Here is a 13,468-nt window from a genome sequence, read left to right on the forward strand (position 1 = left end):
CTTTCAGATTGGGTCTTAATTGGCAAATAGTGAAACAAGTTGATGGTAATAGATTTGTTTGCTTTTTTGAAGAACTTGCTGGATTTCCATTGGAAACAGGCTGCCATTTTATTCCCAATGACATCATATAGATGCTTCCAAAAGCTTGCATGCATGAGGAGTGCTGATCCCACAATAAACACCTACCTGGAAACAGCCTAATAAAGCAAATATTCATGCACAATCTGAAATCCTGACAAAAGAAGCTTGCGTTCAGGAAAAGAAGTTGCTATTATTGGTTCCTCTTAGGGAAAGTGCTAACATCCAAGGCACCTTTTCTACTTGTAAGTTACAGATATATAACCTTTCCAATGAGTAGATAGATACCATTATCTGATCCACGTGTAAGGTTTCTGATCCTTCATTCCATCATTTGGAGGATTGGGAGCACACATTCCCCCTGCTCTCACACCACACACTTAGCTTAATAAGTAACTTCCTGGTTAATCAGTAACTTCCTGGTTTGATTAGTGTAACATCCAAACTGGAAAAATGTGGTTTGCCCATAACCATAGTGGGAGTGTGTGAACACAGAGCTATTTTCTGATCCTCAAAAACAGTTTTATGGCAGCCTTCATATCCATCCATACATTTACCATCTTGTGCCACAAAATGATGTAGCTGTTAAGTCCTGCTGAGTTTTCCTGTGACTCAATGATTAATATAAGCTGTGACCAGTGTATGGTCCGGCTCAGGGGTGTAGCAATGGGGGGCATAGGGGGCAGACTGCCCCATGTTCAATAATGGAGGGGTGACAAATTATCAAGGAACAATTACTGCCCTACTAGGGCGGTTCATAAAAAACATTTTTTAAAATGCCTGCTCCAAAGGACTTATCTTACTATACTAGGGATTATATAGCTATATATGAAATTTCATGCATATCGGTTAATATCTTGAACCTCCTCCACCAAAATAGCTGTTTACTTGGCTGTTTTCCTATGTCATGAAGGCTGAAATTTCAGTTCAGTGGAGCACTTACTGTTCCCAACCCTAACCCTGTGGAAAGCCATCTAATTAGACTTTAATTTGATTTTGAGATGTTTTTAGGAGGTAATTTAATTATTGTTTGATTTTATACCAATGTTATGTATCTGATGTTAGCCACCCCGAGGCTGACTTCAGCCAGGGAGGGCTGGATATAAATAAAAAGTTATTTTTATTATTACTTGTTATTATTCCTTTGTAAGAAAATATGAAATAACGTAAAACCATTTTTGCAGGGGGAGAGAATCAATGGGGGGCTGTGACAAGAAATTTTCCGCACTGGGTACCACCTGACCTTCCTACGCCTCTGGTCCAGCTTATGAGTATTGTGACCAGAGCTTAACTCTTAAAAAATGAAATGTGCCTATTTTCCCAGTTCAGAAAGGCTGAACTTGGAACTCTGTGGGGGTTGTTGCTTCAGCAGTGAAACAGCTCAGACTGGAAGCTCACCTACTTCCTGGCCTTCAGATAGGGGATTGCCTGTTATTCCCACACCTCATGTGTAGCTAGCCAGGCAATTCTGAAACTCTTTTTGGTTTACCATCTCATCTATTTTTATGCTTCTGAAGGGGATTGGGGAGAAGAACCCAAGCAACTGGTGTGGAGGCCTCTGGTCCTGGGGGTACAGATGTTTGTGACCAACAGCTTCTTGCGGTAGTTAGAAGTGCACATATACGCTGGGGTGTTTTGTTCCACCCGCTCCTCCTCAGAGGACAGGGCTAAAACTTGATAAAATGTTACCCTCTGTGTATTAAGCACCTCCTCTAAGGTTCTGTATTGCTTTAAAAAGAGAGTGTCTTGTGCTCCCTATTATGCTGCTGGTTCAGCCCTTGTCGTTAGAGTTCCAGGGATCCAGCACCATGCTATTTGATTGGTATCTTTCCAACAGTGATATGTGTTCTACTTGTACCATGTGGAAAAATGAATAAAATATCTAAATGTTAAAAGACAGTTTATAAACACCATATGTACACGCACACCGTGGAAAAGAAAACTTTTCACTGAAAATATCTTAATTAGATAATTCTTCTGTTTGCATGAGTTAAAGACTGGAGAACTGCACTTTAGTTTCTCTCTCTCTCTCTCTCTCTCTCTCTGTGTGTGTGTGTGTGTGTGTGTGTGTGTGTTTAAGGCTATAGAGCTAATAGAAACTAATTTCCAAGCATGTGAAGGATTGTAATGCATAAGATGGAGCTAACATGTCCTCTATTGCTCCAGAGGGGAGCAATGGGTAGAACTCTGTGGGGAACCAAATTTCTACTGAACATTAGGAGAAACTTCCTAATGACAAGAACTGTTTGACAATAGCTGGTTCAGAATTAGGGATGCGGGAGAAAATAAATTAAGTTTGCATTTAAAAGCAAACCTACCTAGCTTGCTACTTCTGAAATAATGTGTAAAACGAAACACAGTCATCCTTCCAAATTCATATTTCTTTGAATGTCGCAGTGCGGTTCTCCAGCCACGTTATGAGTACAAAAATGCATATTAAATGCTTGCATTCATGAAAATATCACGCAGGTGCATTGGACTACTGCAATGCGCTCTATGTGGGGCTACCTTTGAAGGTGACCCAGAAACTGCAATTAATCCAAAATGCGGCAGCTAGACTGGTGACTGGGAGTGGCCGCCGGGACCACATAACACCGGTCCTGAGAGATCTGCATTGGCTCCCAGTACGTTTCCGAGCACAATTCAAAGTGTTGGTGCTGACCTTTAAAGCCCTAAAAGGCCTCGGTCCTGTATACCTGAAGGAGCGTCTCCACCCCCATCATTCAGCCCGGACACTGAGATCCAGCGCAGAGGGCCTTCTGTCGGTTCCCTCACTGCGAGAAGCAAAACTACAGGGAACCAGGCAGAGGGCCTTCTCGGTAGTGGCGCCCGCCCTGTGGAACGCCCTCCCATCACAGGTCAGGGAAATAAACAACTACCTGACATTCAGAAAAAACCTGAAGGCAGCCCTTTTTAGGGAAGTTTTTAATGTTTGGTATTTTTGTATTTGATTTCTGTTGGAAGCCGCCCAGAGTGGCTGGGGAAATCCAGCCAGATGGGCGGGGTACAAATAATAAATATTATTATTATTATAATTAGAGAGACTAGCTCTGCAATATTCTGTATATTGAGCAAAACTTCATACAGATATGTGTAAGGAAAATGCACACTATAATGCTAATGAATTTTATGATTTTGATACATATATATATATATATATATATATATATATATATATATATATATGAATGATATGGAAACGTGGTGACCTGTACTTAAGATTGGAAAAACGAGAAACTGAAAGAAACCAAAATTGATAGATTTACCCATTGTTGTTCAGGAGTTCTCTTTTGCAGGAGCAGATGCTGGGTAGCTTCTGTAAGGGATGCTGCAGTGGCAACCTACACTGCAGATCCTGCAGCCAAGAAAGGGTAGTAGATGACCTGCATGATGCCTTCCAATTATAAAATTCTGTAATTGTATTATTTACTCTGGATTCCAGTGAAATTGTAATTGGTGAAAAATGTTTTTAGTTGCAGAAGAAATCCAAAAGGCTTGCTTGTTTCAGTGCATTTGCTGTGTGGCTATAAGAAGACACTTAACTTTTTGTTGCCTTGATTTAATCTCTTTATAGAACTGTAATGTTAATGAGATATCACACTAGGAGAGGTGAGAGTGAATTTCAGATATGCAGTGTGTTTGTATGTAGACACGCAAAAGAAAAATTGCTTTCCCTGTGGTGACATTTCCAGGCTGTGCCACCAAGAAATATAACTACTGTCCTGATACCTATCCTGATCATTATATCCTGTTGTTATATAACATTATGAGCAAACAGAATAGTTGACAATAGTAGTACATTCAATTTTTAGGATATCCTGTGTGTCTTCAAGCTTGCTAAGCAAACTAAGGTATAGGAACACTTTTTGTGTTCCCTCTGTGTTCATCCTCTTTCTGAGATGCTGTGTGCTCTAGGGCAGGGCTCAATTAAGTGAACAGTACTTGTCTGTTGGTTGGGAAACTAAAGGTGTAAACAAGGGTATACATTAATAATAAAAATTAGAGCAAGTGAGGGTCAGGGCAGGTTGTTGCAGAACCGGAACATTTTTATATTTTGGAGAAAATGATATATTTATCCTTGAGCAGTATAGGGCAAGGTGCTTTATAGTGGGATAGTTTATTTACACATATATACAACATGAGCCTATGATGGAGCAGTTCAAAGCATTACACTCCAAGAGGGTCCCATCTCTCCCATTGCTGCAGACTCTGATTCAAACTGTCACCCCACATCGTGCTGTGTTCCCCGCTCTCCAGCTTGATGTGTTTTAACAGACTGACTCTTTTTCTCCAGCTTACACCATCCCCAACTGCAATCCTGAAAAATTCCTTCATAGAAACTCAACCCAGAGTTCAGCTCTGGGCTCCACCCATATGCTGACTGGCAGAGAGCCCATCACCTGCCTTTGTTCTCCTTGATGGTTCTTCTCCCAGGTGATTTCCTGAGCACTGAAAAACATATTTGGTCCTGTATTTTAGCACTTTGCCAAATCCAGCATCTGGCAGCCCATTTCAATACTCCAAGCATTGATTAAGCTAAAACACCCACTAGACCCAGGAATTCAGGGTAGTCAAGGCACCTACAAACTCAAAACAGTACCATGGATGAATGTTCCATCAATGCAAGCACTGTGGCTTGCCAGACAGAATAATCATGCCCTCAACCCCCATGCACAGTTGTAGCGGTTTTCCTGACCTCCCCATAGCCAATTTCAGGATGCATGGGAGAGCAGAAGAGGGTGGGAAAGTCCTGTTGTGCAAGTGGAAGTCCTTGTGCAGGGATTCTGCTGACAGGGCTAGTTAAGTGGATCCTGCCCAGCGAATTGACAGATGACAGATTACATTTTAAGCTCTTTCTCGTTCCTCTAATATCCCACACCCTTTTTCCTTTTCTACACCTCACATGTCACTTTCCAGCTCTATAAATGCTCAGCTTCCCATTCATTTGCCCAAGTAGACGCTTTTTACCATCTCTAAATCTCTGCTGCACAAAATTCATATATGGTACAATCATTGTTTGATCTCAGTGTCCTCACATGTAAAACTTTCAGCCTTTCAGGGCCATGACAAGCCAGGTGGAGATTTGCATAGCTGATTTGGAGACCCTTATAAAAGTATATTTGAAGATGTGAGAGAAGTATAAATGACTTTTAAAAATGAAGGAGCCATAGATTTAGGAGGCCAAACACCAAGTCTGGTCTAGAAAAGAAGGGTTGCAACAAACTAATAATAATTAAAAAGCAAAGAAAATTTGAAACTCCAAGCCTATATAATAAATTTTTCCTAGACCTTAGTGACTATGTGCTGACGTGCCTTTAGCACAGGGGTAGCCAGCTTGGTGCCCTTCAGATATTATGGTCTGTAACTCCCTTCAGCTCTAGCCAGCATGGCTGGTGTCATATGCAGGCCATTGGTATTCCCACTTTACAGATGGGAATGGTAAGGCTTAGAAGCAATAATATGCCAACACCATTTACCGAACTAGTGTTTAAACACTTCCTTCCCTTGAGAAATCACCCATACCTTTCTCACTTCACTGCAATATTTAAGTTATGTAGCAAAAAACAATTGTACAAATTTATCTGAGAATGAATGCCTTTCCATATAGACTCTTTATAGTCTAAAAAAGAGTGAAATATTAGTTTTGCTGGATCCGTCTAAGACTGGCCTGATATCCTCTTTCCCACAGTGGCCAACCAGAAGCATCTGGAACAGCCAGGAACAGGGCATGTAGGTAACAGCACTCAGCTTGCTTCTAGTATCCAGAGGCAGACTACCTAGAATTCATTATCATGGTTAGTAACTTTTGGTGGAACTTCATAAACTTGTCTAAAATGCTTTTAAAGCCATCTAAGCTAGTACTCCTCATCCACATTTTGTGGTGGTGAGTTCCACCAATTATTTTGTATTGTAGTTTTATGAAAACAAAATGATTGGTGGACTCACCATCACAAGATGTGGATGATGGCCACTAGCTCAGATGGCTATATATGTAAGATAACAGATGCTTTCAGAGAGGTACAGTTTAGTGGAGCGGGGGTTAAACCCCGAACAATGTCAGTGGGCTAGTATGTAGACATGCAATGTACGCCTGCTATTTGTTATGTGTGGGCGACTCACAATGACAACTGCAGGACTTAGTAAATGATTAGATAAAGAATTGCAGCCAAAAACAGTAGGTCATAGTGACATTAAAATCCATGATTTTGTAGTGAAGCATAGGGGTGGGGGAAGTGCTATTTTGCAAGCTGAATGTCATATTTTTCTTCTATTAACAAGACTTTTTTTTAAAAAAAATGAATCTTTTTTTAAAAGGAAAACACCCTGAAAACACATTAGTAATCCAGAGTGTTTAAAATGAAAACAAAGTGACTAACAAAATTAAATACTGTACATGTGTGCATTCTCTCTAATAAGCATCCCTGAGAATATAAACAGTTCTGATGTGTATGGTAGACATTCTATCCTTCTATCTATCTATCTATCTATCTATCTATCTATCTATCTATCTATCTGCAGTAATAAATAATACTAGACCCAGTCAAAATATTCCTAATCAAAATAGGCACAGACTTTGCTGGGATCTGCAGCTGAATTTTGCTGCCAGGTCTCAGTTTAATAGAAGAAGCATTTCTCGTGAAGGCAGTCTGTTCATGTCTCCTTTAAAAGTACTGAAGAGATCCCATTTTCTTTTCCCCCTCCACTTTAGCAGTGGGCAGCCCTTCAAACTTTTGATCATCCCGACTTTGTACATTTCACGACTGAACTCAGCTATGCCAAACATCCTCTTAGGAAGTTGACATTTGTGCCGTTTCTCAAAAAAGGGGGAAGAATGAATCCCGACTGTTTCCTCTTGCCCTTTTGATTGAGAGAGCAGTAAGTCAGCAGGAGAGGTGCAGCTTTTAACAAGGAGGGGTGTGCAAAAGCTGATTCCAATCCTTCTACAGGCAGAGCAGAAAAGAAAGAGGAAGAGACTGATGTGAAGCAACACTAATCAGAGCTGATTATGGGGCATGAATGGGCTCATTGATGAGGGCAGACACAACAAAGAGATTAGGCTGGAGAAGGAAAAATCCTGCACTGGGGTGAAGGAAGTTGGTTTTATGACCCTTTGAAATCTGACTTGTACTGTTCTGTAGCTGTTTCTTTTTCTGTTGCTCTGTGCGCAGATAATTGGAACTATCCTAAGCTGCAGTACTCCCTGAAATTTGCTTAAAGAGAGCACTGTCTGTCCTCCCAGTCTTATGACACCACAAAATCTGTGGAAGCTTTTAGCAAACATGATGCTGGGGGTGGGCATCTTAGTGCTGTTGTTTGGTGGAATCCTTAACTGGGAGTAGAGGAAAGGACCCATGCTAGTTACACTAAGAGTAAAGGTAGCCATGTTGACCCACTTTTATTTTTATTTTAAATCTAACATCCATATTAGGGTGGTGCCTTTATTCAGCCAATCAAAAATGTCATGAAATAGTGTGCAGCTTACAAGTTCCACAAACCTTAACAAATCTCATAGAATCATAGAGTTGGAAGAGACCACAAGGGCCATCCAGTCCAACCCCCTGCCAAGCAGGAAATGCCATTAAAGCATTCCTGACAGGTGGCTGTCAAGCCTCTGCTTAAAGACCTCCAAAGAAGGAGACTCCACCACACTCCTTGGCAGCAAATTCCACTGTTGAACAGCTCTCACTGTCAGGAAGTTCTTCCTAATGTTTAGGAAGAACATCCTTTTATATATTTGAACATGGCTATCATATCACCCCTTAACCTTCTCTTCTCCAGGCTAAACATACCCAGCTCCCTAAGCCATTCCTCATAAGGCATTGTTTCCAGGCCTTTGACCATTTTGGTTGCCCTCTTCTGGACACGTTACAGCTTGTCAGTATCCTTCTTGAACTGTGGTGCCCAGAACTGGACACAGTATTCCAGGTGAGGTCTGACCAGAGCAGAATATAGTGGTACTATTACCTCCCTTGATCTAGGGCTAGGCGCTATACTCCTATTGATGCAACCCAGAATTGCAACCTATCTTTGCCAATAAGAGAACCTGACAATACGGGCTTTATTGAATTATATCTACGATACATTTTTTTTTGTCTTTAAAACTAACATCAGTAGGAGTCACCAAATCATATGGTGCCCAAAGAACACTGAAGTGAATCTGTGTGGATTTTATTTTTTCCCCCATAGGGAAGCAGATCCCTCTTGCCTTGATGGCACTTATTACGACATCACACTCCATGTAAACATTTACAGTATACAGACAGAGAAAACATCTATTCCATTTGTGCAACTATATAATTGCTGGGTATAAACTGTTCACAGCTGGCAGCGTGTCTAACCGAACTTGTATCCTCCCTTAGAATGTAGGTTACATTTAGCACCATTGTACAGCAGGGTCATTTGAAATTGCTCTTCACAGCTGTTTAGTTTTCAGGATAGCTCTTTCATTTTATTTTGAGAAACATTTTGAATTTTCCCAGACCTCTGTTCAAGTCTTCCCGGGGTAGATGCATAATTCCTGGTACTATCAAGTGACTTTTTCCAGAAGGGTGTAATAGTGTAAAAATTGAGCAGTTGTTGAACATCTCTTCTTACACTCTGCTAGATGTGTAACCCTGTTCAGTCAAAATGTAGGATGGAGTCACATCATGACATATTACTCTTTAACTTCATACAGAAAGCACTCCTGTTTATAATAGTGCATGTGTGTGACTTGTGAAATCAAGTGTATCTTGATTTCAGTAAGGCTTTTGACAAAGTCCCCCATGATAGTCTTATGAAGAAACTCAAAAAATGTGGGCTGGACAAAGTGATTATTAGGTGGATTTGTAGCTGGTTGACTGAATGCAAAGATGGTTCCTCATCATCGTGGAAAAAAGTGACAAATGGGGTGCCGCAGGTTCTGTTCTGGGCCTGTTGTTCAACTTCTTTATAAACGACTTGGATTAAGGAATTGAGGGGATGCTCGTCAAATTTATAGATAACACAAAACTGGGAGTTGTAACTACAGTAATGCGACAGAAGACAGAATCGGGATTCAAGATGACCTTAACAGATTGGAGAACTGGGGCAAATGTAACAAAATGAAGTACTATAGAGACAAATGTAAGGTTCTACACTTAAGCAGGAATAACTAGGTGCACAAAGATAAGATGGGGAACACCTTGTTTGCTAGTAGTATTTGTGAAAAAGATCCAAAGTTATTGGTAGACCACAAGTGTAACATGATGGAACAGCAAAAATCCCCAATGCTATTAACCGTGCATAGGCTGCACCAACATTGTCACAATCATAGTCCTGCTCTATTCTGCCTTGATCAGCCCACGCCTGGAGTGTTGTATCCAGTTCTGGACACCACAATTTAAGAAGGGTATTGACAAGTTGGAAGGTGTACAGAGGAGGGTGACCAAGATGATAAAATGTCTTGAAACCAAGTCTTATGGGGAGCAGTTGAGGGAGCAGAGTATATTTAGCATGGAAGAGAATGAGAAGAGGATGGAGCAAGCTTATTTTCTCCTGTTCTGGAGGGTAGGACACAAACCAATGGCTTCAAGTTACAAGAAAGGAGATTCTGACTAAACATAAAGAAAAACTTTCTGACAGTAAGAGGTGTTTGACGGGAGCGGTCTCCTGCAGGAGGTTGTTTAAAACCTTGGAGGTTTTAAAGCAGAGAAGTTGGATGGTCATCTGTCAGGGATGCTTTAGCTAAGATTCTTGCATAGCAGGTGCTTTCAATGCTACAGTTCTACAAAGAAATGAATGTATGTGCTGGAGCTGGCATTTTGTATATTTGCAACAGTATATATTGCCTCCCAAAGTGGCTCATTCACATCAAAAGAATAAAAGAGAAGAAGAGAGAGTGTTGTTGCCCTTTGACTTGAAGTTTAGATATTCAAGGCAAAGGGGGAATGGAAAATAAGGAAATCTAGTTTAACAATACCAGTACAGACTGGTAAGTTGTAAAGTGAGTAATAGATGCGGGCAAGATTAGGTTTCCCTTGCTGGTCCTTAGTGATAATGGCCAAGTTCAGAGTGTGTTTCCATTTTGCTCTGCAGAATGATGCCCCACACATACTGTTGACATCTGTCTGTCTCTAGAGACAATGGAGTGCTCCTCCAGGGGAGAGGTCCACTTTGTAAGCAGCACTGAAGTGACCTCCTTGGGGGCAAGCCTGGGCAGTGTGCATGGAGGTCATGGGCTGCCGAGATAATAAGATCCTCCTCTCAGCTTCGCTGATGTGGTCCAAAGGAAAGCAGAGCAATGTGTTTGGCACCAGCTTGGCTGCAGGAGTTGCCGGTGGAGGCATAGAAGGCACCCTCCAACTGTCTTAGAGACTCCACTCTGGATTTGTGTAGTGTTTACTCCTTGGCCTTTTTTCTCCCCCAAAGATATCCTGCAAAGCAGTGAAGGTTTAGCATCAGAGTTTTCCTTTTCCTAGATGGGCTACGTTCCCAGGATGACAAGCAATTCCCTCTACAGCACATGCAGAAACCGCCTTCTTGACCGTGGAACCCACTATTGGTCCTTCTCCTAAATGGGCTATCTTCCCAGCTTGATGAGCACTAATTGCTCCTCACTTCCTTCTACAGCACGTACAGAAACTTTCTTGACCATTGGACCCACTATTGGACTTGTCCACTCAATCCCCCAGAGTTTATCTTTGTATGCAGGGGAAGTCCCTAATCTTCTGAGTATTTGAGACCCGTTGGCTGCCCTCTTCTGGCCAATCAAAGCCATTATGTTGCATCTTGACAGCTTCTAGGAGCCACATGTGAGAGCTGAGTGCAGGGTGGGGATCAAAGGTGGACAAAGTACCCCTGAAGGAGCACAGCATGTCCCCCACCAGAGGTACTTCCCCTCCCCTAACACCCCATTTTCACACACACACACACACACACACACACACACTCACACTCTCTGTCTGTCTGTATCGCCTTAATAAAAATATTGAGTTTGGGCCAAAGTTTTGCAAAATGATAAAGACCACTTGAGTAAGGATTCAGGGGGGATTATTTTGAATTTTTCTTTCCTACTATCAAGCACACATGCACATGCACGTGCACACCCACATACACCCACCCACAGAGTTTCATGAAAATTCATTAATCTGTGACATTTAAAGATTCTGTCTGATAGGTGTCTGGAGCAGAGGTCGGCTGCGTACATCAATAGTTTCTTAGAGTCTGGCACTCTGTCAATATTTGGGGGCCTCAGTAACAGCACTTAAAGGCAGTGCCTGCGAGCCGTCATGCTCTTAGCATGTCTGTAAGTGTCTGAATGAACAGATATTAGCACGTCAAGTCCTTTTATGACTGGCAACACTTTAGAAACAAAACACTCAGATGATAGCTTCACCTCCCTGCCTTCAGTTTCCTTTCTGTCTTTTGGTCTGTTATTTATCTGATGGAGTTCAAGTATTTCAACTAAATATCTACCCTACAAAGGGTCTGTTATCAAACAGGATAGTAGCAATGATGCTATGCACCGTTTATTTAATAACATAGCACTGGTAAGCCTCTTGTTTCCACAGTACAGTACTACATTGTGTTTAAAGAGAGGTTCAAGCCAGTTGTATCATATAGGAGGCCCAGTACCTGATGACATGGAGTGGGCAGGAGCATGTATTATGTTGCTGAATTGATTCTCTCTCTCTGTCTGTCTGTCTGTCTCTCTCTCTCTCTCTCTCTCTCTGTGTGTGTGTGTGTGTGTGAGAGAGAGAGAGAGAGAGAGAGAGCGAGAGAGAGCTTTCTACATATGATGTCCAGAACGCAAGCAAATACTCATTTTGAACCCTGCTTGATGCTAGTGATGAATCTGCGGCCCTCCAGTTATTCCTGGACCACCGCTCTCATAATTCCTGACAATTGGCTGTGCTGGAAGGGGTTGATGGAAGTCAGCATCCAGCAACATCTGAAGGGCCTCAGGTTCCACACTTCCTGCTGCAAGAGGAAGGAAAACAGGTTGGGCAGGCAATGTACAATAGGGGGCGGGTGTTAGCACAACCTCATACTACTGTTTCTGCGCTCCAGATTTCTACTTTTAATTCTCAAAGCTGCTTTTTTTAAAAATTGCATTGGAATTCTGATTTACATCAACCTCTGATGGTGCACTATATATGATATGGGCTTGATTATGCAGAACAGTTTTTTTTTTAAAGCAAATGCATGATGACTTCTTTTTTTGAAATCTGTTTGGGACTGAAGCACACCTGTGAACATCAGATTAATGTCCCAGGTATTCTTTGTATCCAGTCTATGTCTACTGATGTTATATTACGTTGTCCAGGGCTGTTCAAAGAGTTTTGAAGGTCAATGTATGTGAAGCTGTGTGACACTTTTGTCAATTCAAAACTGAGAAGCACTTAACCATCAAAGATTATAAAACAAATTAAACACCTCTCATTTCCCGAGGACTGCAGCAAGATCAGCCTTGCCCCCTCATTAAGGACATAAATGGATGTCCTTATGTGTTCTTCTGTCAGCCCCGGCTGCACCTCTGTAGTCATGGATTTTATCTTAGCATCTAGATTGCCTCCAAGGTTGTTCCTTTCTCATCATGACCTAGGAGTTGCAGCTGACCAATTCATGGATGGCCTGACTCTACTTGCCTTTTCCGAGTCATATGCCTATCTGGCTATAGTTAGATATACTTAGATACAAAAATTGTCTGAAATGTAAAAGACCCTTCAGACATTGGAAGATCTTCAAGCCCATTCTGTGGGATTTGTTTTGTATGTAGTTGCTGTATTAACAGCTGTTAGCTCCTATGAGGTGTGATAGGCATATGTGGTTGGATTTTCCCAAAGGGTTTTCCATTGAAGTTCCTTAAGAGATTTAACGTTTATTTTAAGCACACATCATTAGTCTGAAGGATAAAATTAGGTGCATTCTGAGAATGTTAAATAATTTTCTTTACAGAATGTAAAATAGTCATTAGCATTGTTTGGATAATTTTAAATGGCCACATAATTTTTTTTGGGGGGGGGACCCCTTTCAAAATAGTGAAAAGATTTCTGAAAAGGTTAATAAGTACTACAGATTTTCAAATACAAGTTTTCCCCAATATTAGATTAAACTCTGACTAGAAGGGCATAGCACCCACTCTATAAGATACATGATAAATTTCATGGCATTTCAACAAATTGTTTTCATGTACCAAGTAATTTTTCGTTATTATGTTTATCTTTGTACATATTTTTTGCATAGATTTGTCCATATGCCTGTGGATTTCCTTTACATCTCTTATAACACTGTTTTTAAAGGTGTTTTGTCTTTAATGTAGAACAAATTAGATGTGTGTTTGATGTGGGATCTAGAGTGTATGCCAGTTAGAAATCCTGATCAATACCTATGAGGAATATAAATTGTATATGGCAGTGGTGAAATAAAT

General features: G+C 41.1%; 1 long non-coding RNA gene across 3 annotated transcripts in view; it reads left to right on the forward strand.

Annotated features, from left to right (window-relative positions):
- Positions 1 to 13,468, forward strand: part of LOC117045467 — a 416,601-nt gene that overhangs the window by 268,791 nt on the left and 134,342 nt on the right. The window lies entirely within an intron of this gene.

The sequence above is a fragment of the Lacerta agilis genome, chromosome 4 (genome assembly GCF_009819535.1).
Source record: "Lacerta agilis isolate rLacAgi1 chromosome 4, rLacAgi1.pri, whole genome shotgun sequence".
Taxonomy (NCBI): domain Eukaryota; kingdom Metazoa; phylum Chordata; class Lepidosauria; order Squamata; family Lacertidae; genus Lacerta; species Lacerta agilis.